Source organism: Pipistrellus hanaki (genome assembly GCF_964339955.1).
Source record: "Pipistrellus hanaki genome assembly, chromosome: 1".
NCBI lineage: Eukaryota > Metazoa > Chordata > Mammalia > Chiroptera > Vespertilionidae > Pipistrellus > Pipistrellus hanaki.
This window is the reverse complement of record NC_140503.1, coordinates 124,881,319-124,907,152: the sequence shown is the minus strand read 5'-3', so window position 1 is coordinate 124,907,152 and position 25,834 is coordinate 124,881,319. Positions and strand designations below refer to the sequence as shown.

The 25,834-nt window shown below is 40.4% G+C and overlaps 1 protein-coding gene across 7 annotated transcripts in view; it reads right to left on the bottom strand.

Annotated features, from left to right (window-relative positions):
• Nucleotides 1-25,834, bottom strand: part of KIAA1217 — a 437,889-nt gene that overhangs the window by 371,127 nt on the left and 40,928 nt on the right. The window contains exon 1 of one of the 7 annotated variants that reach the window (XM_084867750.1): nt 9,132-9,731. The exons of the other annotated variants lie outside the window; for them this stretch is intronic. The gene's annotated coding sequence lies outside the window, so the exon portion shown is untranslated. Of the gene's footprint in view, nt 1-9,131; nt 9,732-25,834 lie in introns of those variants that run through there. 7 annotated transcript variants of the gene reach the window in all.

Here is a 25,834-nt window from a genome sequence, read left to right as displayed (position 1 = left end):
AGATGTGGAGTGGGCATGATTATGAATTGCTAATCTAGGGACTTGGACTCTTTTCTGAAGGGTTGCAAATCACCACGTGGTAGGCTGTGTTTTTGGAGTAGGAGGAAGACAGGTTCATTCAACCACGAAAATTGAATTACAAGATTTGGAATCATTATTTTTATGAAAATGTGATCTCCATACTGTGTTAATTCTGACATTCTTTTCAGATTTTCACCATAACAGTTTCACTTGGCCTTTAAATAACATAGGTTCAGTAAAATGTCTCTGGCGAAAGATGAAGTATTAAACTCCAAAGTTAAATTTGAACATCTTTGCTTCAGTGTTCCAAATTAAAAATACCTCAAAAGAAACACCATGTAATCAAAGAAAAAGGTAACTCTCACTGACATGTGTAAAATCTAAAGTCTATGGAGTTTAAGTTAGTCTCCAAATCTACCTTGTTTCTCAGTATGTTATCTACTTTTAACAAAATATAAGGTAATTGCATGCTTTCCACTATTATCTGTTTCAATATTCAATAATATTGAATTATAATAACTATTTATATTTTAACTAAATTATTCATGTAGTAATCTAAAGATGAGGAAGTACAGATATCTCTGTCCATCGATCTAGAAAAACTTTAACTTTTTATCTTTTAGGTGTACCAAAGAAGATGGAAACTTGCACCCTTTGATTAAAGGACTTCAGTCCAAAGAGTCATAACCACCAATTGCTGCACTGATTTCATAATGACCTTTGGCATTCTTGGGGTTTTATAGAAAAATTGCTAGAAAAGTTGATGATCATGATTAATCATGTTATTGAAAACATATTATAATGACAGTAAAGTTAAAATTTATCGAGAACTTACTAGGTACATAAAAAAGTAATTCCAATGGACTTTGTTTTGATTTTTATAAATTTTTGGATGATTTATCTTTTTTTTTTTAATGGTTGTTTGCAATTCAATTCTTAAAGTATAATGCAGGAACTCCATGGTACTCTGCCAAATCCACATACTAGGAAAATCTTTGCTAGAATTTCATTTAGGGACCTGGATACCACCACCATCACTAAGTGCTGTGATATTGATTATGCAAATTAAGGTTCATGGATTCATGCAAATTTCTATAGGACATGAAACCTAGTTCACTTCGTTAAAATAGCCTATAATATGGTATCCAGCAAAATTGTGAAGCAATCTTTCCAGTGCATGCCAATTGCACATTTTATAGGAAATAAGTGCTGCTTAAGTAATTTCATATCTCTGAGATCAGCAACACTTCAAACAACCCAATAGTCCCAATCAAGGAAGTTTTCATTGAAAGGGAGAGTTATAACTTACACACTGAAGGCTGAGGGGATATGAACAAAATGATAAACAAGTTTCTAAAAATAGTCTTTAGATGCTAAGGATGCAAGTCTTCCTAGAAAAGAGGAAGGAGGCAGGGGATTAAAGATAATGTGGGCCTGCTCTGCAGGACTCATAGTTGAGCACCTAACTATGAACCAGGAGGTCATGGTTTCATTCCTGGTCAGGGCATATGCACAGGTTGTGGGCTCGAACCTCAGTGTGGGATGTGCAGGAGGCAGCTGATCAATGATTCTCATTCATCATTGATGTTTCTATTTCTCTCTCCCTCTCTGAAATAAATAAAAATATCCCTTGACTGGAATCAAACCTGGAACCCTTCAGTCTGCAGGCCAATGCTCTTATCCACTGAGCCAAACCGGTTAGGGCTATCTGACATTCTTGACCAAATATAATAAATAGGTTACAACTGAATTCTTTGTCCTGCTTCTTCTATAATCTACTTATTCCTCTATTGCATTGTAGCAAGGCACATAATTGAAAGTTTAAATTAAAAAAATAAAATCAGAAATCCTAAGGCAGAACCATCTGCATCAGGATTTTCCAGTATTTCTCATCAGCTCAATACATTTCTCATCCAGCACTTCATCTCCCATGACCCCAGGCAGAATGAGATTGGCTGCCTATACAAAGAGGGGAAAGATGAGTTTACTTGGAAAAATGTCCTCAGAGACCAAACCTTAGGTAGAGTTAATTCAAATTGTCCCGAAAAGAGGTATATTGCCTTCAAAGCAGGGCAAGTAATGTCTGTGACTATGATAGCTTTAGTAATTAAACATGAAGTTTGGCTAAGAATTATTAATGCCATTTGTGAAATTATTAGGGACTGTTTTATCTCAAGCCGTTGGCCCTAGCTTCTCCTGGTTTGAGCTTGATAAGCTTGCAGCTTGCAGCTAGCTCAACTTAATGAGTGATGGAAGATTGTGCTCCATTTCTTCTGGGACTTCATGCTCATTAGTCACAGACACCAATTAGAAGCTTTGTTAGAGGACCAGAGGAATGTGCCACAGCACATGTAGAGCCCCGGAAGCCCCTTCCACGTATGTCATGGATGGATAACTCTCTGTGGCACGCCAAGCCACACATCAATAGATCATGTGTGTCGGAAGACAGGACCAACAAAAGCAGCACAAAAATTTGAGGTCAGCACTTTCTGGAGCCAGTCCTTTTCCGTTCTGACTGATAAGGATTTAAACATTTTCATTAGCCTTGCCGATCTTAGTCATTTCAAATGACAAACACATTACAATTATTTTTAAAGGCAAGTTGCATAGTCTAGGGAGCAGCCCACACTTGGTAATTTTCTAGAAATGATTATTGACCCTTGTATGTCTCTCCTATGGCCATAAGGGGTCAAGTCAAGGCTAATGTTCCGGCAACCCACTTAGGATCTAGAAGAACAACTGTTTTTGGTAGGGATTATTGCCATTGTAAACCACTGACAAGGTTTGAAATGATAATTCTTAATTAAGAAAATAAACTGACTCAGCGTCTATGCTCTGATCATGCAGCTAACAACCGACTCCACCTCAATCCAAACACAGAATGAAATTCAGCTAAGAGATAGATTTATTTTTGTAATAATTTGTTTTAGATATTTCATCTAAAATAATATGTTGAGGCTCCAGAAATAACTTTGGGTATCAAGTGTTGAAAGAATATATATTTTTAAATATATTTTATTGGTTTTAACAGAGAGGAAGAGAGAGGGATAGAGAGTTAGAAACATCGATGAGAGAGAGACACCGATCAGCTGCCTCCTGGACACCTCCTACTGGGGAGGTGCCCGCAACCAAGGTACATGCCCTTGTCTGGAATCGAACCTGGGACCCCTCAGTCCGCAGGCCGACGCTCTATCCACTGAGCCAAACCAGTTTCGGCTTGAAAGAATATTTGAAACTGTTGAAAGAATATTTGCTCTATTTTTTTAAATAAATCTTTTGCTTTTATTCAACTGTGTTGTATTACTGACTTATTACTAAATTGTTGTTTCCAAAGAGAATTTTGAGGCAAAATATCTCAAAATTACAGCATTTTCAGTGGAAGTGATAAAAACTTCCAACAGTGTGTATCTTGAAATATGTCATGTTTAAAGAGCATTCAATAATGAACATTCTCTTTAACCAACTAATTCTTTTATTTTGGCATGCTATAAAATTATGTGGACAAGTCCAATAAAAATATATCAACAGCATAAAAAGTTGAAGTTAGTCCACTTAATATCTATGGACTTGCTGGGGGGGCGGGCTGTGGTAGAGAGAGCTGGGACTCATTCATCCTGACTTCTTGAGAAAACTGAACAACTTTGTTACCTAGGACTTGGTCACAAAACTGTGCACAGGCTACATGACTTGTTGGAAAGGTGTTTCAAGGTAATGAAAAAAAAAAATCAGAATTCTAGAGCTAGAAAAAGTTTAAGGTTTTTATTAAAATATTTATTAAAAATGTTGCCCTCCTGGTCTCTCCATAAGAAAAAGCAAAAGATAATTGCACTATTTCAGAAATATTTCTATAATACACTCCCTGAAAAATTTCTCAAAGTAGGATATAGCCTCTCCACAGCCCCGCCTTGTTATTCTCAACACACCAGGCTGTGTCTGAGTTCATTGTAGAAGTTGAAAGAAATGCAATTCCTTAGCAGTTATATAACAAAAGATTCAGGGTTACATTAGCAATAATGTTCAAGCTGCTTTTTGAACATTCTACATTTCTGCAGAAGCTAGCAAGAAAATTTTCATGGAAGATATGATTTGTGAAATCCTGACACTTCCTTTTTAAAATGTCAAAAAGGTGACAGTAGGATGTCTTGTTCTGATTTTTTTCTCAAGAAAGCCTGAACTTTTTGGTAAGCAGTTTTGGCATAGGTAAATGCAGTTCTCAAATACTTTCACAGCCACATCAGGATTACAATTAAATTATAGAACAACATCATTCAGAACCATCTGAAATCTAGCTGAACAGAATTATATCCCATAATTAAGGATATAAAGAAGAAGCCACTCTGAGACTTATAGGAGGGGCAAAGATGGGTGATGGGATGGTACCATACCTTTGTGTAGAAGATGAAAATTGGAAGGGATATCTTAACTATAGAGATACCCCCTGAAGATCAAGGAGGCCAAGCCCCACACCAGACCCCCAGCCAAGGGTGCCAGTGCTAGTAAGAGAGGACCCCATAACTTCTGGCTATAAAAACCAGTAGGAATTATGGCTGAATGAGATGAAGGTGGCTTGAGTTTCAGGCGTTCCTATTTAAGGGTTCATGCACAGACTTACTGGGACTCATTCATCCTGACTTCCAGTGCTGTGGAAGCAGCTTGAAGAGTACCAGGGACATACTGGAGGAAATGAATTGTCTGGCATCAGGGTGAGAGCTGGAGGTGCAACTTTCTCCTAGACAGAGTATGGGCAGAAGCCATTGCTCCTTTTCTGAGGCCTCCCCATTCAGAGCTGGCAGGCGGGTACCATATCTGAGTCTCCATCAACCTGGCTAACACTGGAGATTTGGCCACCCTGGAGATTCCCTGAGATCCCACCCCACCCAACTTGCAGGGATACCTAATACATTTCCAGTGGCTTTTTTATGCAAATGGCCTGACCTCACTCATACCCCAACTTTTCTAAAATCTCTCAAACAAGCAGCATCTGGCCTTGGTGCATCTGGTATCTCTCAATAAATGGTTCCGGGCCTGGTTCTAAAGGTAGCTGGTCTTGGTAGTCAGTCTGGCCTTTCCTGGGCACCTCTGAGCCCAGCAAAAATAGCAGTCATCTGCAAATTTCTTTGTAGCTCATTATGGGTGGCCCCAAGAAGAGCATAGGTAGCAGCTGACCTTGGCCTGCACCTCCTGTTGGTAGGGGTCCTAAAGCCAGTATACCCAGTGGGAAGATTCAGAGCACATTGAAGCACTAACCAACCATGTTCACAAGAGACACACTCAAGGAGCAAACTCAGTGGGCACCAGAGCCCTGCTGAAGTAAGTCCTGCACCATGAAGTTGGTCCCTGCACATCTGATCTTTCATCATGGTAACAGCCACTCCTCACAGCCAATTTACCTGGGGTAAATTCTTCCCATTGATGTGCCAACAGTAATCAAAGGTCAACTGCAACAGGGGGGTGCACACTGCAGACACGGGGACACACGGAGTACCCAGCTCTGGTGATCAAGAAGGCTGTGCCACTGGACCATACAGGACACCAGACCAAAAAACTAAACAATATGGAATCAAGCAATCTATCAGATTCAGAAGCCCAAAACAGGGGTTATAAAGATGCTTAATGAACTTAGGGGAAGAGTAGATGAAGCAGCAAGAGAAAAGCTGTTATCTACAAGGGAGCTCCCATAAGACTGTCAGCTTATTTCTCAATGGGAACTTTGCAAGCCAGAAGAGATTGGCAAGAAGTATAATATTCAAAGTGATGAAATGCAAGGACTTACAACCACTATTACTCTACAAGTAAAGCTATCAATTAGAATTGAGGACAGATAAACAGACAAGAAAAACCTAAACAACTTCATCACTACCAAACCAGTATTAAAAGAAATGTTAAAATATCTTTAAAAGGAAGGGAAAAATGATTAAAAAATATGAGTAATAAAATGGCAATAAATACATACCTATCAATAATTACTTTAAATGCAAATGGACTAAATACTCCAGTTAAAAGAGATATGGAGGCTGAATGGATAACAAACAAGGCCCTTACATATGTTCTCTAAAAGAGACTCACTTCAGATAAAAAAAACCACACAGAGACTGAAAGTAAAGGGATGGAAAATGGAAACAAACAAAAAGCAGGGGTAGTATTACTTATAAATGACAAAATATACTTTAAAACAGACTGTTCGATAATACCTAGAATTGAAAAATATGTGGAGAAACAGAAATGCTATATCATTGGTTCTTAAACCTTGCTGAATATTAGAGTCACTGGGGGAACTTTAAAACAAATACCAGTCTTGGTCCCATCCCCAGAGATTTGGATTTAATTAATCTGGGGTGGAACATAGGCATTGGTAATGTTAAAAAAAAAAAAACTTCCTAAGAGACTCTTTTTCTGCCGCTGAGGTTTCAAAGTTCATAGTGCTCAACATTGTTGATGGTTGAATAAACAAGTGCAGTTGGGAGAGCAATTTAGCAATACCTGGTAAAGTGAAGATGTGCTTCCCCATTCAACTTCCCGGTGACTCCCCGTGGGAAATTCTTGCATGAGTATAAGAGATATGTGCAAGGACCCTTGCAGTACTGTTGCAAATAGCAAAACTGCAGGGATCATCCACATTTCCTCAGTACGAAAATGAATAAATCAACCTTGGATTATGTATGGAATGTGATGTTATATTGCAGTTATAATAAATGGACTAATACCTGTGTATCAACATGGATACACTTCCAAAACAATGAACTTTAAAAAAGTTATAATATGGACAATGCTTTTTATGTTTTTTGAAATTTGAACACAAAGCAATAGTATGACAACAGATAGATACAATCCCATATAGATATTTCAAGTATGGATCTTATTTTCCACCCCACATACATGTAGTAGAAATACTAAAATATACAAGGGAATAACATATGGCATTTTAGGATAATTATCTCTTGTGATGGATGGAGGGGCAAAGAAAAGGAGTGATGCTTTGATGGCATTCATAATGTGTTTCATTTTATTTTACAAGTTATTTGAACTGAACATGGCAAAATAGCATATTTAATCTTGGTGGAGGGTTTGCAGATAACTACTTTTTTATTTTTGTACATTTGAGATGTTTTATATTAAAATATGTAAAAAAAAAAGGGGGCAATGCAATTGGTATGCTCATGGGGTGATATCTTAATTATTTTTAATCATTGAAGCAGCTATTTTTGAACATAGAACTAAAAAGTAAACAAAAAAGGCACTGAATATGAAGACCAGCATCTACCTAGACTTCTCATTCTAGTTCTGCAGCTAATTAGTAATGTTGTGCCAACCATTTCACTATGCCGGCTTCAGTTTCCTCATACATAATGTAAAAGAGTTGGATAAGATCATCCAAAATCCACTCTAACTTCAAGTTTCTATGAGGCTCACACTTATGTGTCAGGTAGATAACAGGCCACTTAAGGAAGGCAACAGCTACTCAACATTCTCTGGTGAAGGAGGAGCATGACAAGTAGAATTGAACACCGACATTGCCATACCTGACAATAGCCAGCATCCATAAGGGGAGCTGCTGGGGCAATTCTATGCACCATAGAAAGAAGCACAAATCCTTAAGCACTTCTAAACCAGAAAGCCAGTCATTCCTCTGAAAGCGACAACCATCCTAAATGAAGACCAGACTCATTTGGCTCCCTTGTTCCTAGTTCCCGGATCACCCCCTCCTTTTCAGGGCATTGAAGATTACACCATTACCACCAACACTTTCAAAAGCGGGACACATTCCCGTTGTTCACAGCAGGACTTTGCCCATGTATCAACATGGAAACATTTCCAAAGCAATGTTGTTGAATTTTTAAAAAAAGTTATAAGGTAATATGGACAATACCTATGGACATCGAGCTACTACAGAACATGTAGGGGAAATTTAAAGGGCACCTACAGAACTGAAATCATACACTCCCCTCAGTGAAAATACCAGATGGCCAGGGAGATAAGGATCTTTTCTGAGAGCGCTGTCTTTGGCAACCAATGATGAACAGGAATCATGTTTCTTAGAGGACAAGGCAGACAGTAGCTAGAGACTGGGAGACACTGGACGGAAGAATGCAACACTCTCCATTCATGGAAGAGGCTCATTATCTTTCTATTGAATGCTTCATTTCAGACCAGCTGGCTTATAGGAAGCTGTGGCTGAAGTGGTAAAGCGGGGGAAGTTGGGAAGAACAGATCATTCCTATACTCATTCTTGCCCAAACATCAACCAAACAACACTTTGAAAGCGGCTAGCTCTTCCCCTAAATGGTTTCTGGGAAAGGTAGCACAACCTTTCCAGGATCAGTTATGATGTACAGCTGCCACATAGTAGGACTGAGGGGTGGGGGTGGAAATTAGGAGTACGGAGGGGAACGGGACATTCTGGCCACTTCTAGTTGCCTCCCTGATTACTTGCATACCGCCCAGCCACATCCCACTAGATCAGCTTGATAGCCCTGATTCCTGGAGTCCTGAGCAGGTGCCAACATATGCACAGCTGGAGCGCAATTTAATAGTGTAATCCATGAAAGGTAATAGCAGCTAAAATATTTTAATGTTTCAATGTCCCTTTGCCATGGAGCACTTTTCCCCCCTTTACATCTGCAACATGATTTCATGGTGTTTTCAAAAGGGGTTCATAAGAGTCACAGTTTTAGTGAATTTTACCCTACATTTAAGGGTTCTTCAGCAAGTCTACCTCAATAGTTCAGAGATGGTGACAAAATTTGATTTGCTTGCTAGGGCAACAATACTCTTTTCAAAGAAATTTCTACTCACTCGTTTTCCAATCTCAAATACTGTTCCTATTACTGAAGGAAATGAGGCAGAATATACCCACTTGAAACATTAATGAAATCCATGATTCTTGGCAATACAAAAGTAAACACGACCATAAATATCACCTGCTACCTGCTAAACAGTGTTAAGAGCAGAACACTCTGCCCTCAGCTTGTAATTAATTTATAAATTCGCAAAGCATTTTACTTATATTTAGAGTCCAACTGATACCTTCATTGAGATTACAGCAGGCAAAAAATATGCTTATTCGGGGGTTAGGAAGGAAGAAAAGAGAACAATAAAGATAAAATACTTACTTGCTGTGATATTTTTAAAGTAGTCCTGAATTTCAAATTTGGCGTTTTTGTTTAAGAGCAAAGCCCCTGATCTGAGCTATACTCCTATGGTCCTCGGGGTATTCTTCATTCTTCCATAGGACAAATCTTTGAGAAATCTTCCTTTTATATATCTTTTCTCCAAATATCAAAGCTCTACTGGGAAGTAGTAAAAAAGACAGAAGACTGTCCTTAAAAAAGAATAAAAAAATAAAAAAAAAAAATCCAGGAAGCCCAGAACGTAAGCCACAAAGGAAAACTGAAACCTCTCCCAAACTAATCCCTAATTCAGAAGTGTAACTGCTCCCCTCGCTCCGCTCGCAGGCGTCCTCCGGTAGTCCGGGTGACACTGATCATCCTGCAGCCAGAGCTTCTGTACAGCCACGCGAGGACGTTTGAAGAGAAATGAGCTCATGCTCTGAAGTTCCTTATAGGAAAGGAAAACATATGGAGGATTTCCTGCGGAGGCTTCCCTACCGAGGCGCCAATTCGAGGGGTGTGGAGTTTACTTGTGAAGGCGCTGTTTCCTGGACTCAGCACTATCCGCTCAGCAACGAGCCCACAGGCACTGCTGCTCCGTGGAGAGCTCTGTCCCTGCAACTGCCCGGCAGGCAGCAGGACGACTCCCAGGAAGCAGGTCAACAGGATGTCAGCGCCCTGTTTGTCACAGGCCTGGTTCCAATCGCATGCTGCTTCCAGGAGCATATCACTGTCCGTCAGGACTTTCTGCTGAGACTCAGGCTTCCTATCCTATTTGTTTCCTCCTTGTCCCTTCACCGTCACCTCCTGACTTCTTATCTGAGATAAACAGTTCCCAGGTGCGCGCTTGGCGAGCACATTCCGGAAAAATTAATTTAAAATGTTAGCAGTGTGTTCTTTCTCCTCCCTGCTCCCCCCCCCCCCCCCCCCCACACACACACATTTGACAGTTTGCTTCTAAGAACAGCATGTTTTAAAATATGTTATGAAGACATCGGTTGGTTTAAGAATATTAAATTGCACATACGAGGAAAACAGTATTCCATGTAAGCCTCTCACAGCTACAGAGGCCTACCCCCCGAGTCAACAGGTCAATACTCTTTAGTTTGAAAAACAAAAATAGAAACAGCCGATATCTCACAGGTATTGTTGGTGGGGTTACTTCCTTCCCCATCATCAACAGTCAGGACACTCCTGCTATCAGAGGAGTTTTTCCCTTATTAATTTGGCATTTCTATGTATTAATCTCAACTGTCCTAATAATTTGCTCCATACCCATCTTTCTATTAAAAACTGGTGTTAAACATCCTCCTAGAAATAATTTCCATGTCATCTTTCCTTCCATGTCAACATCTCTGTGCAGAAATTCATTTTGTGGGGCAAATGTTTTCATAAGCCCAGATGAGTGACAGCGTAAATGATTAAAAGAGGTGCAGATGGGTGTGTGGAAGAAGATATATGGATTATGGCTTATCATCTGTGTGGTGGGGACAAAGTAAACTTGTGGGCTTAATACATTTTTCCCCCAAAAATTTCTGAAAGGATGTTCTACATCACGGCTCCACAACTATGGCCGATGGGCCAAATCGGATCCACAGCCAGTATTTGAAAATAAAGTTTATTGGAATACAGCCACACTTATCCTATCTAATAAAGAGGGAATATGCTAATTGATCCTCATGAGTCACAAAGATGGTAGAGCCCACAGCCATTAAGGAGGGAATATGCTAATTGACTGTCCTGCCCTCAAAGATGGTGGTGTCTAATCCCCTCAGCCCTGCTGTGGTGGCAGGCATGCGCAGCAAGGTCAGATGTGTCCCCAGGTGGGCCTGGCTGCTCTGCGTGCCTGTTTTTGGAGTCCCCCAGTTCTCTCAGCTCCCCAGCTGCCCAGGGTCAGCCTAAGGTGCAGGCAAGCCTTGGATAGCGGCTGCCCAGCTGCCCAGGGCTTCCCAAGGCTCAGGTAACCAGGGCCAGCCGTGGCTTGTGCTGCTGGCAGTGGAAGCAGCAGAGGTGTGTTGGGGTGTGGGGTTACCTCCTGTCCCTGAGGCCTCCTGGACTGTGAGAGGGGGCAGTCCAGGCTAAGGGACCCTTCCTCCAGTGCATGAATTTTCATGCACCAGGCCTCTAGTCTATATCATAAAAGGCCTGTGGCATGACGCCGTCACCATGCCACAACCAACTACCAGACTCACCAGGAGGTGCATTGATGGGTCCTGCGGTGGCTGTGGAGGCTGGGACTTCTGGGTCCCGCAGTAGGTGGGATTATTAAAGCACTGTGGGGTGCTGGCAGCTTCTAAGGCTGCCGGTGGTATCTACGGAGTGTGCGAGGCTTCCTGGGGTGGTGGACTTGGCCCTAATGTCAGGTTTGGCCTAGGGGACCCTACACATGCACAGTTTAATTATGCAATGGGCCTCTAATTTGTTCATATATGTCTATGGCTGCTTTCATTATACAATGGCAAAGTTAAGTAGTTATGACAGAGACTCTGTGTGTTCCACAAAGCCTAACATATTTACTATCTAGCCCTTTACAGAAAAAGCTTGCAGGCACATCTTCTACATGAGAGAGACTCTAGATTAGGGGTGTCGAACTCAATCAGAGAAGGGGCCAAAATCTAAAATCCAGCCTAAATCGCGGGCCGAATGGTTTACTGAACAGTCATAAACTGACAATGTCATAAACTGACAGCGGAGTGCAGTGATGACAGCGCGGTGCGGGCCACATTGCAAGGCCTGGCGGGCTGGATTTGGCCCGCGGGCCTTGTGTTTGACATATGTGCTCTAGATAATGACAAATCCTTGTGCTTGTTTTTCTGAGTTGTGTAGTCAGAAGTATTATCTTAATCATATTTAAGCACATGTTGATCACTCCAACATCCTCCCACTAAGTAGCAGGAGGACTTCTTGGACCTATAGGGTGTGGGTGGAACCCCAAGCTCCCAGGGAAAAAATGGATCATTTAGGGGTGTTGTTAGATGACACAATCAGAAGGAGAATCTAGACATCATCAAGGAGGGAAGCCTGAGAAGTCTGGCTTAGAGGGTGAGAACCTTGAAGCACAATCAAGTCACAGGTGGAGAAAAAGAAAATGAAGAGTGGTTACAAGCAAAGATGTGGAGTACACAACGGCTGGAGCAAGCTGTTAGGACTAAGACCTTGAGAAAAAGAAACGAGCTACACACTTTCTTTCTGGTGGAAGAGTGACTAAAATTTCCCAACGTTTCCAGGACTTTCCCAGCTTTAAAACCAAAAGTCCTGCATCCAGGAACCTCTTTAGTCCCAGGGAATCCTGACAGTTGGCCGCCTGACCTACTAGTGCTGTGCAGGAAGTTGAGCTGGAAGAAAAACCTGAACTCCAGTAGCTGTACTTCTGAGTGATGAGCACTTTTCCACCTTAGAGAGCTTACGCAGGGAGCCACATGATGCTACAGGGGCCACTGGAAGAAGACACTGCCTTTGTTCTCATTGCGCAAGCGATCTCAGTGCAAGCACTCACACTGTGAACAGGAAGAGATTAACCTCAGAACAACCCATAAACAAGTGGGAGGTCATCTGTCCTACTGGGCAGTTTTTGGCCTGGCCTTTTCACCCCAAATTCAGCTTGCATTTTTTCCAGAATAGTGCATCTGCGTAATTTGATTACTGTCCATTACTCTGAACCCTCAGCTTTAATTTTCTCAAACTCCACAGCCATCCCAAATATTGCTTGGCTTTTAAGTTTCATTTCCTCTCTATAAAACAATAAATGCTGCCCCAACTTTCTAGGCCCCAAAATGTAGCTATTTTTTCACTTGTCCATCCAGCAGAAGTCAAGATATCATCGAATCTTTCTCCAGCTGCTACTATGTCCCAGGCACTGTGGTGTAGGACTGAACCAGATAGGCAAGGTCCAGGCCTCATGGGAGAAAAAGGAAACCTAAAAACATACGAATAGGATAGTTTCAGACTGTGATAAGTGTTTGGGGAGAAATTAGCCCAGCATTATGCTGTGGAATAACTGTGGGGCAGGGATTCCATCCTAGATAGGGTGGCTAGAGAGAACCTTCCTGAGAAGGTAACATCTTAGCCAAATGCTGAAAGCATTGGGCTCTACAGTGGGCTATGAAAGTGAAAAGTCCGAAGACAGAGGTAGGAAGGAAATTGGCCTGTTGCAAAAAGCAGAAAGGACACTGGTATGGCATAGTGGGCAAGTGGGAGGGTTAGAGACAGGCAGAGACCAGACGGTGGGTGGTCTTATAAGAATGATGAGGAGGTTTGGAACTTTTCCAAGGGTAAGGCAAGTTTATCAAGGAGTATCTATGATCTGATTTATGTTTCAAAAGGATTTCTCTAGCCCTGCTGCTGACAATAGGTTGGAGGGAGGTAAGAGTGAAAAGCAGATTAGTTGAGAGGTAGGTGTTGGCTGGGATAAAACAGTGCCATTAGCGTTCAAGAGAATGGAATGGCTTTGAAGATACAGCAAATATGTCCCAGAAACAGTGGTCTGGAATCACCTCATTTAGTTGTTGACATGTTAATTTTTCATTCCCACCCACTTGAGAACAACTCCAGGGAGCAGGGACCTCAGTTTCCTTAGTCACCACCATGTCCCCAGCCTATGCCTCACATGGAGAAGGAACGGCTATTCTCCCATCAGCTGGACAGCAGGTGTTGTGAACAAAAAGCCCTGCCTGACAACTGAGCAGGGTGTCTCAAAACCACAGAGCGAGAAGACAACACACTGCTCTGTTGAAAGCTGTCTTTGCTTCTGGAGTTTGAATATGGGGTGGATACAGTAGATCAGCTCACTCAGGACCTCTTCCCACGCCCTCTAGAGCACTTGCTTCACAGTAGAGCTTGGGTAGTTGAAAAGGACAGTTCTCAGACCCCCTTTTAGCCAGGCTTCTGCTAGTCCTACACATTCTCACAGACTTGAACTTGATCCTTAAGTGAGGAAGAGTGATAGCAATGATGCCTCCATTCTGCAGGTGTGGGTTAGCAGGCCAGCAGGGCTCCCAGCCAACAGTTGAGGGCCGAGGGGTTTTATGTGCTGTGACCCAGAGCAGTCACACAGGGTTCCAAGTCCAGAAGGCCCCACTCTTGTCGTTGCTCTGTTATTACTGTTTTGATTCTTAATAATTTTGAACAGGGGGAATTTTCATTTTGCACTGCATTTTGGAGATCAGCATATTAATTTTCCACTGGGCCACACAAAGTCCATAACTGGCCCTGCCAACAGCTCTGGGGCCAGCCCCTCTGCTCTGGAGGGAGCAAGGACCATGTGTTCCCATAGCCAGCAGGTGTGGCAACAGATTCCAATCCTCTGGATATTGTCTCAGTTGCCACAACCCAGGAGTCAACAGTCAGGGCAGTAGCTCCCTGGTCCCCATCTTCCTGGTCATGACAGAGGGAAGCCAGCTCTGCTCACAGGTGTTGTGTCAGGAGCCCTTTTTTAGAGGGCCAGCTGAGACCCCGACCCTCCAGTTCTCTAATGTGAACAAATCTCTGTTTAAAATAGCCTGGATGTTGCAATCTTCAGCAATACCCGTTCCTAATCAAGGGCACATGAGCAGGAACAAGCTGGCTTCTTCAAGAGCTTTTTTACTGTTCCATCATCAGACTGCCCAGACTGCAGTGGAAAGACTTAGTGACATTGTTAGATTCCATGTTCTGGACCTGCTCTTGATGAAGTGGAGAGCCTGCACTGCCATGCAGCAGGGATGGACTTGGGCACATTTGTTACACCCTTTCATTGTGAAGATGCGTTCTTTTTCCTGCTGATACACTGTTTATTTGCCACTGATGAACCTATGAGCATAGCCTGTCTAGATTCTCACTTGGGTGTCCATGTGACAGGTAAAATGTGAGCACGCTGTTGTCTTGTTACCTATGGCTGCCTTAACAAATCATTATGAACCGGTGGCTTAAAACAATAGGAATTTATCCTGTCAAAGTCCTGGAGGCCAGAAGTCCCAAACCAAGATGTGAACAAAGGTGTACCAGGGTTGGTTCCTTCTGGAGGTTCCTAGGCAGACTCTGTCCAGTGCCTCTCTGCTAGCTCTACTAGTTGCTAGTAAACTTTGGCTTCTTTCCTCTTCCTTTCCTTCCTTCCTTCCTTCCTTCCTTCCTTCCTTCCTTCCTTCCTTCCTTCCTCCCTCCCCCCTCCCTCCCTCTCTCCCTCTCTCTCTCTCTCTCCCTCTTTCTATCTTTTTTGAATAGTTTATTGATTTTTAAAAAATTTTTATTTTGGAGAAAGGAAGGGAGAAGAGAAACATCTATGTGAGAGAGTAATATCGATTGGCTGCCTCCTGAATTTCCCCTACTGGAGATCGAGCCCACAACCCAAGCATCAAACTAGCAATCTCTAGTGCACAGGATAACACCCAAACAACTGAGCCATACCAGCCAGGACTTAGGGATTCATTAATTTCTGCCTCCTTGGTCTTTGCATGGCCTTCTCCTCTGTGTGTCTCTGTGTTCTTCCCTCTTCTTCCCTTTTCTTCTAAGGGTAGGGTCATTGGATTTAGATTCAACTCTAATCCACTACGACTCCATCCTAATTCTATATGCAAATACTTTATTTCCAAATAAGATCACATTCTGAGGCTCTGCAGTGAACACTATTCAACCCATGACATCAGGGTATAGATTTTAGCATATAGTACAAAATAAGGCCATTTGGCCTACACAGAAGTAAAAAATGTTGGCCTCAAGCTGTCTGTTCCTGGCCAGCTGAACCAACCAGCTGCAGATATGAGAGATTAGATAGACTTAAAGCTAATCAACCATACTATAGTGAAAAACCTTACAGTTTGTTTACCTTCAAACATATCCTATCCTTCACAGTACATCTGTATATATAGTGACATCTTGCTTTCTTTCAATGCATTTGTTGTCAGGAAATAATAAAGTTACAGGGAAATGTCCATAATTTACCCAAAATAAACCATCAGAGAACCACGATGGTGGTATAGGTAAATGTCAGTACAAACTGTCTCTCACAATCACATCAAAATTACAACTAAAACACAGAACAAGCATCATTCAGAACTGCCTGGAAGCTGGCTGAATGGAAGTCCTGCAATTAGAGAAGTAAAGAAGAAAGTACATTGAGGCTGGTAGGAGCAGTGGAGGTGTGGAATGACCTGATGTAGCTTTTTTTTATTTTTTATTTTTTTAGGGATATCTCCACTGTGGAAGCCTCCCATGAGAAGCAAGGAGTCCAAGCCCCACACCAAACCCCAAGCCCAGAGTTCCAGAGCTTGGAAGAGGAGTCTCTGTAAATTTGGGATGTAAAAACCAGCAGGGATTGTGATTGAGTGATATGGAGGCTCCTGGAGACGCAGGCAATTCTTCTTAAAGGGCTGGTACATGGCCCCACTCCCTCTGGGAGGTAGTATTAGAAGAACCAGGGACATACAGGGAGGAACTGGATCAGGGCAGAATCTCAGGGCAGCTTTCTCCAGATAGGGGTACTCATAGGGGTCATTGTTCCTGTGCTGGGACCTCCCCTATTCCAGAGCTGACTAGAATCCATATTTTATTTTCCATAAGCCTGGCTCATATTGTTCACTCTGCCCTGGTGATTCCCTGAGACCCCATATGATCCAACTTGCAGCCTCACCCCAGCTGTTTTCCATATGAATGGCCTATCCTGTATCAGAGAGATTTCCTATAATCTCTAAAACAAGCAGCAGCTGGTATCAGCATGCCCCATTCCTCTCATTAAGAGGCCCAAGACCTGGATCTATAACACCAGCTTGCCTTGCTTCTCAACTTGTCCTTCCCTGGGCACTTCAAAGCCCAATACAAGTAGCAACCATCTACAGGTAGCTCTGTAGCTTCTGCCAAGTGGCTCCAGGCACTGGCCAACTTTGCATCTCTTGGGAGGTCCCAGAGTCAGTACACTCATGGTACAGCTTCAGACCATACCAGATTACATCTCTACACATCCACAATGACACACTAAAAAGGCAGACTCAGTAAGCACCAAAGCCCCAGTGAAGCAAGTTTTACTTCATAGGGGTATCTCCTACATAGCAGTTCTTCCACTGTAGTCACAGAGGGTCCTCACAGCCAATTGGCCTGGAGGTCAATGCTTCCCAGTGATGCCAACAGCAATCACGGCTCAACTACAACAAGACTGTGCTGATAACCCACACAGGAGTGCTCCTAGAGTTACAAGTTCAGGTGACTTGGAAGTCTGAGCCAGTGGGCCCTACTGGACACCTACTACCCAAGGCCTAATATATAGAAACAAACATTGGAAGCAGCCAAAATGCAGAGACAAAGAAACATGTCACAAATAAAAGAACAGAAGAAATCTCCAGAAAAAGAACTAAATGAAATAGAGCAAACTACTGGATACAGAGTTCAAAACAATGGTTACAAGGTTGTTCCAGGATCTTAATGAGAACTTCAGAGGACTCAGTGAGAGCTTCAAGGAATATGAGTGAGAATTTCAAAGACAGAAAAAAGGACCAGTCAGAAATTAAGCATACAGTAACCGAATTAAAGAATAATTTATAGGGACTTAACAGCAGAGTAGAGAATTCCAAGGATCAAATTAGCAATTTGCAATTTGAAGAAGCATAAAACACCCAGCCAGAAGGGCAAAATATGAAGATAGTTGTAAGGAGTTTCTGGGACAACTTCAAGTACACCAACATCCACATAACGGGGGTGCCAGAAGGAAAAGAAAGAGAGAGAAAGATATTAAAAACCTATTTGAAGAAATCATGACAGAAAACTTCCCCTAAGTGGTGAAAGAAATAGACTTACAAGTTCAGGAAGCCCAGAGAGACCCAAATAAGAGGAACTCAAAGAGGCCCACCCCAAGGCACATCATAATTAAAATGCCAAGGGTTAAAGACAAAGAGAGAATCTTAAAAACAGCAAGAGAAAAGCAGTTAGTTACCTATAAGGGAGCACCCATATGATCGTCAGCTGATTTCTCAACAGAAACTTTGCAGGCCAGAAGGGATTAGCAAGAAATATTCAAAGTGATGAATAGCAATGACCTACAACCAATATTATTCTACCTATAAACACTGTCATTTAGAATTGAAAGTTAGATAAAGAGCTTCACAAACAAGAAAAAGCTAAAAGAGTTAATCATCATTTAACTAGTATTACATGAAATGTTAAAGGGTATTCTTTAAGAAGAGGGAGAAGATGAAGAGGTAGAAGAAGAGGTAGAAGAAGAGGAAAAAGAAGAGGAAGAAGAAGAAATAAATAATATGAAAAATAAAATGTCAATAAATATATATCTACCATGATTCCCTGAAAATAAGACATCCTCCGAAAATAAGACCTAGCACAACTTTGGGAGAAAAAATTAATATAAGACACTGTCTTATTTTTTGGGAAACAGGGTATTACCAATTGAATCTAAAAATCAAAATAAATGAACAAGAAATTTAATGAACAAAATAAGCTGATGAATAACAGAGAACCATTGGCATGGAAACATGGAATAGACAGATGCATCTCAAAGGCAAGGGGGAGAGGGGTAAGAGATTAAGCAAAGGTCTTATATGGATATATGCATTATGTATAGACACAGACAATAGGGTGGTGAAGGCCTACAGAGAGGAAGGAACCAGGTGACAGGGGCTAATGGGGGTAAGAGTGTGGTGGGGGAGGGGAGAGGGGAGCATCTTTAATACTTTCAACAATAAAGATTAAAAAAAGTAAACCAGCAAAAGTGCCAACTTCCTTATGTAAAAATATTTTTCATCCAATTTTTTTTCTCTGTGAATGCACCCCTCTGATTTTGTTCTGCCTAGGAAAATATCCAAGTACCTCCATCAAAAGACAATGTTTGTGCAGAGGAGTGGAAGGTCAGATAAAGACATTGAAACTAATCTTGCTTCTCATGTAATGTGAGGACATGTTACATTTCACAAATCAAAATATAATTTAAGCTACTTATATTCTATATTTCTAGTTCAATGAAATCTAATCCCTTAAAGCTGAAGAAGCAAGTATCTTCCTCCCTCTAAATGACACTTTAAAATACAGCCTTAGGAGAGAGATACTTTTTTTTTCATGGACATAGAAGATAGGATTGCATTATGGAAATAGACAAAAAGCCATTCCATCAGAACTCTTCCACTGTTTTTCAAGGTGCATATCTTGCCATGAGAGAATTACATTTACCAGTCAGCACTGACACTGAATATTCCTTCTTATTCCATTAATTAAACTATAATACAATCACTTGGGTTACTCATAACCAATCTTTGGAAGATTAATGTAGAATGCTATTCTTTTGCTCATATTTGGCTTCTGCATGGTAATGGGGCAGCAATGAAGTTTATGTTCCCATAAGAATTGTATTTTGCACCAAATAGCTAACATCAAAAATAACTACTGGTATAAACAATCATTCTTGGCATACATTAATATGTCACTGAAAACACTAATACAATGCCCATTGTATCTATAAAAATCTGAATATTTAGGTTATAAGAATGCCTAAATAAAAAATTACTAAACATATGCGGTGTCTGAAAAATAATATGAAAATAGATTTTGGATGCTGGTTATCAAATTACCTCATTTTAAAATATGCACTTTGAGGAAACTAAAACTTGCCTTGTTCTAACTCAAGTACTTGCTTTATTCCTTCATCAATCACGTTAGTCCTCAGTATACCTTTAACTTTTAAGCTTTTTTTAATCTCCTTTTCTACATTCTGCATTTCCCCCCTGAATATCCTTCTGGACTTTTATGGAATCCATGTCCCCCTTAGCTTACTTTCTCTCCACTCCCCAGTATCCATCTATTTGCCTTTCTGCAGATTTTCTCCACCACAACTCATCTACAAAGAGAATTAACAATGGAAGGTTGGAGCCACACAGAAACCACAAGTGTAAATATGTTCAGTTAACTTAAGTATGTTTTTAAAAATAACACAGTTGAACTGAAAAGTTATTAAACTCAACTAGCTACATAAAACAAGGTCATTATCACAATGGAAAAGGAAAAGGCAACTGGGAAGACAGACAAAAGAGTTAGTAAATTTCTTTGCACTTATGAAGTTGAATAATTTAAACACTCACAGTAGCATTTTTTGTTTTTGTTTTTTGGTTTTTGTTACTCATGATGTTGACCCCATTTCTCAGACCACTAATGAAAGAGTGACAAGAGAAATCCAGTTTTGAGAGCATTTTGCTTTTTCTCAAGTCTCCTTCTTATTTCATTGTCAGATGTTGCCTAAATCTCCATCAACTTTTTAATCTAAGGGGCATATTTAGATCTTGGCAAGTTTGAATTGAGTTATTGGGTAAAATGCACTGACACTACAATAACTGCTTTTTGAAAGTTCAGATATATTATGCCAATTGCATTCTCCTTGTCCATTAATTTTATCATTCCATGAAAAGGCAATTGAATTAGTAAACATTATTTCTACTCCTCATTTGTCTAAGCTTTAGTTGGCATAAAGGTTTCTTTTCCCTTAATATTTGTTCCGCTTTTTTTCACAATGGATTCAAGCTATACTTTCTGGGCAGTAAATTCTAGGATGCATTTTGCTAACATCTTCTAAAACTAAAAGTACCACCTTTTTTCTTTCCCCTCTAGCTCTTATTTACCAGGCAGCCTACTATGTCTTTTTTAAGTTTAAGATACCTTTAGGCATTGAACGCTAGTCAACATGAGGATCAGGCATCCTTATCTGTTTTTGGCCACCTAAGTACAATACTTTTGGCTGTAAGGTAATCCTATTATTTATGTGCCTGCCGCAACAGAGGTTAGTATTTTTCTGAAGATGTGTGATTTCCTTCTGTTATAAACAGTCCCTATGGTTGCACAGTTGCTCACACCTGGTAGATAAAATAAAATAGCCTGCCTTAGGATGCGAGGTCAAAGCTGACACCTGCAGGCTTTGGCACCTTCCTGGCTCTTATTCCTACAGCATCTCTCTCTTCTTCCCTCTTCCCTGCTTTGACATGTGCTGCCTGCTGGGTGTCTGAACTCTCTCCTAGGTGACGCCCACACCTGCCTTTGCGTGGTCAAATGAGTGTCGCAGAGAATGTGATTCAAACCACCCATGATGGGGAGTTAGTCATTTTCAAGGCTGTCTTTGGTGTCTTCATAAAATTTTAAGTTGAAAACTGTTTCAAAAATTTAAACAGATAGGAATACATGTTAGGGAACCCTCTGATTACTCTAGGCAAGATTCTATAGTGGGCAAAGTGACATACACAGCAACCTTAAAAAAATGTTGCTTTATCATTTGAAAAAATCAAGTTTACAATTTTTCTGTCTGACTACAGTACAATTTTTTTTAAATGGACTATTTCTTAAGGTTTATGGGAAAACTGAGCAGAAAGTACAGTTCCCATACACCCCTGCCCCCACCCCATGTTCATGGCCTCCCCCACTGTCAACATTGGCACCAAAGTGAGACATTTGTTACCACTGATGAACCTATGTTGACACATTATTAGCCAAAGTCCATAGTTTACATTAGGGTTTATTCTTGGTGTTGTACACATGTTTTATGCATTTGGACAAATGTCTGATTGCCCATCATTATAGTATTCATTTCTTTTCTCCCCTACCCCTGATGTCTTTATTGTCTTGGGAGTTCTGCCTTTCCCAGGATGTTACATAATTGGAATCATATAGCATGTAGCCTTTTTATATTGGTTTCTTTCACTTAATGAAATTTAAGTTTCCTCCATGTCTTTTTGCCATTTGATGGTTCATTTCCTTTTGTTGTTATTATTATTAATCCTCAACCTGAGGATTTTTTTTTTTTTTTTTTTTTTTTTAGAGAGTGGAAGGTAGGGGGAAAGACAGAGAGAGAAACATAGATATGAGAGAGATCAAAGCTGACACCTGCAGGCTTCCAGAATCTTCCCAGATGGTTGCCTCCAACATGCATCCCAACCAGGACCAGGGATCGAGCCTACAACTGAGGTACGTGCCCTTGATCAGAATTGAACCAGTGACCCTTCAGTCTGAGGGCTGATGAGCAAACCACTGAGCAAACCAGCTAGGGTGGTTCAGTTCTTTTTAGAATTGATATTTCATTGCATGGATATATCACTATTTACCCTTTATTGACAGACATCTAGGTTGCTTCCAAGTTTTGGTTAGTATGAATCAAGCTGTTATAAACACCCATGTGCAGGTTTTTTGCGAGGACAAACAAGGAGTACGATTGCAGGATGGTATTCTGTATTTTTACCAAACTGTCTTCCAAAGTGGCAATGCCATTTTGCATTCCTAACAGCAGTGAATGAGAGTGCCTGTTGTTCTGCATCCTAACTAGTATTTGGTGCTGTCAGTGTTTTGGTTTGCCATTCTAATATGGGTGTACAGTGGTATCTCATTGACTTAGTTTGCAATTCCCTAATGTCATGTAATGTGGGGCATCTTTTCACAGGACTGTTTACCATTTGTATAACTTCTTTGGTGAGATGTCTGTTCAAATCTTCCTCCCACTTTTTAAACTGTGTTATTTGTTTTCTTATTGTTGACTTTTAAGAATTTTTTGTGTATTTGAGGTAACGATCTGTGGCTTATCTTTTCATTCTCTTGGCCGTATCTTCCAGAAAACACAAGTTTTTAATTTTAATGAAGTACAACTGATAAATTATTTCTTCAGTGGATCATGCCATTGGTGTTGTATCTAAAAAGCCACACTGCCAAACGCAATGTTATAGATTTTCTTCCATGCTGTCCTCTAGGAGTTTTACTGTTTTGCATCTTATATTTAGGTCTACTATTCATTTTGAGTTAATTTTCATGAAGGGTGTAAGGTCTGTGTCTAGCTCTATTTTATTTATTTATTTATTTTTTGCCTCTGCTCTTTTGTCAAAGACCAATTAACCATAATTATATGGGTCTATTTCTGGGTTCTTTATTCTGTCCCATTGATCTATTTGTGTATTATTTTGCCATTACCTCACTGTCTTGGTTGCTGTAGTTTTATAGAAAGTCTTGAAATCAGGCAGAGTCAATCCTCCAACTTTGTTCTTCTCTTTCATAAGGTGTTGGCTATTCTGGATCTTTTGCCTCTCCCTATAAACTTTGGAATCGGTTTGTTGATACCCATAACATACCTTACTGGGATATTGATTGGGATTTCATTGAATCTATAGGTTAAGTTGTGAAGAGCTGACATCTTGATAATATTGAGTTTTCCTCTCCATAAACAGGGGTATCTCTACATTTATTTATCTTCTTTGATTTCTTTCATCAGAGTTGGTGCTTTTCCTCAAATAGATATTATACACATTGTTAGACTTTTACCTAAGTATTTCATTTTACCTAAGTATTCCAATTGTTCATTGTTAGTGTATAAGAAAGCACTTGATTTTTGTATATTTATCTTATATTTTGCAACCTTGTTATAATTGCTTACTAGGTCCAGGATTTTTTTAGTGGTTCATTTGGATTTTCTACATAGACAGTAATGTCATCTGCCAACAAAATGAGCTTTATGTCTTCCTTCCCACTCTGTATATGTTTATATTTTTAATGGAGACATAACTCATATACTATAAAGTTGACCCTCTTAAACTTTACAAGTAGGTATTTTTGTATTCTGTATCCACAAAGCTGTGCAATCATCTCTGCTTCTTATTCCAGACCATTTTTATCACATGAAAAAGAAATCCCATACTCATTAATAGTCGCTTCCCATTCCTCAATGAGGCTTTGTATCACATTTTACACAAAGAATTCAATATCCAAGATAAATAAACTATTGTGACAAAATTTAAAAATACAAAAAGCAAAAGCAAAACAAAACACAATTCAAAGCACAATATAACTGATTTCCAAGTGAAAAATACTAGGCTAGGCATTATGAAATTGTCATTTAAAAAAAATATATATTTTATTGATTTTTCTTACAGAGAGGAAGGGAGAGAGATAGAGAGATAGAAATGTCGATGAGAGAGAAACATCGACCAGCTGCCTCTTGCACACCCCCTACCGAGGATGTGCCCGAAACCAAGGTACCTGCCCTTTACCAGAATCAAACCTGGGACCTTTCAGTTCGCAGACCGACGCTCTACCGCTGAGCCAAACCGGTTTTGGCGAAATTGTCATTTTTATAGGCCAAATGACCTTAACGAAAGCAATTTCATATGGTTTCATCCAATATTCACATCGGTATATTTGAATCACTGAATTGTTTTAGAATACCTTGATGACTACAGCCTTCAACTTAACTTATAATCAGCTCCCAAGCATTGCAACAATAATGTGCAAGGAAAACACAAATAAGTGAAAACTACAAATGTTTAAGGATCACATTCATACCCTGAATTTTAGCAGTCTCTGAGGCTGATGTGTCTCCATGAGAACGGATGACCTGGGGGACTCCTAAGCATGCGCAAAAATGAGATTCAAACACTTCAAACTGATCCTAACAAAACCTTCTTGCCGTATTAAAATGTGCTAAAGGATTTTGCAATTTATAAGCATAAAACCCCACTGGTAATCATCAGAGGAAAAAACGTGGAACTTGTGCTGATGGTGTGTGCCCACTGCAGGCCGCTCCTCCTCAGCTGCTCCATCAGCTGGGTTCCTGCAGCAAGATCTGCTATTAACACAGGGGTGCTGTTTTCTTCAAGCTGTGACTGTATTTTGACCTTGGCTGTTATTGTGATTTGATCGGACAAATTGAAGCTTGCTGTTTTAGTTCTTTTGAGCAACAGTAACATGTGGAACATATTGTTTTTGAGAAGAAGAAAATCCATAAAAGCTTCAAGAATGCTTGTTAGCACGGCTAAAATATCCAACCAAATGGCTCGGAAGTTCCTGATACAAAACATTCACTCCAGGCCCCTGAGACATGGTCTTTGCATGCGTTTTGTTAGAACCGCTAATCACAGGCTTATGTAGCCGAAATTTTCTTTTCTTAGCCCATTTTATGAGGTAAATGTCAGAAAAACAGTCCCTTAAAACTGACACTAATGGAACAAATTGGAGAAGCAAATTACCTGGGATAAATTAGATTTAAATAATAGAACTGCATTCTACTGGCAATATACTCTTTATTATAAGAATTGATATCCTTTTAAAATAGTTCGGAAAGGGAAGAGTTAATAGTACTTCTTGCCTTTGAGGCACCTCTCTAACTGGGCCAGGACACACACTTAATGACAGTTTTGCTAAAAGCAACATCCCCTTCTGCATTAAGTGCTGCTAGCCTTATGTAAGACACAGTGAAGATGTATCCTATTTACTGTAAAAGTTGAGGATCTTATCAGGATGTTAGTAGCAGGCAAATAGACTTGAGAATGAGTATACTGTAATTTGGCAATATTTAGTTAAGTTTATTTTGTTGTCATTCTAGTTTTGGAATATATTTCGGCCAAAAAGTATGGAATATATTGGGGAAGTTAATCCTCTCCCCATTCTGAGTGCACCATGCTGCCTCCCACTTAGCACTGCAAGTTACAGAAAATTCTCTCTGGGGACCTTTAAACATACACCCAAAAGGCTGCCATCTGTAGAAAAACCTTTATTCTTAGTCCATGAAACAGATGTGCACCCTGCTGTCCTCAGAAGTTACTGGCCAAGTAGAGTAACAACTTTGGGCTTGTTACCAACACAGCTACCATAATAGCAGCCCCATCTGCCTGTTTCCTGGTAGCGGGATGAACAGAAATAACCCTGAAAGATTTGGAAACCATTGAGGTAAGATACAAAGATCTTGCAGGTTGATTACTAGAGTAAGGACAGGAGAGGAAGAA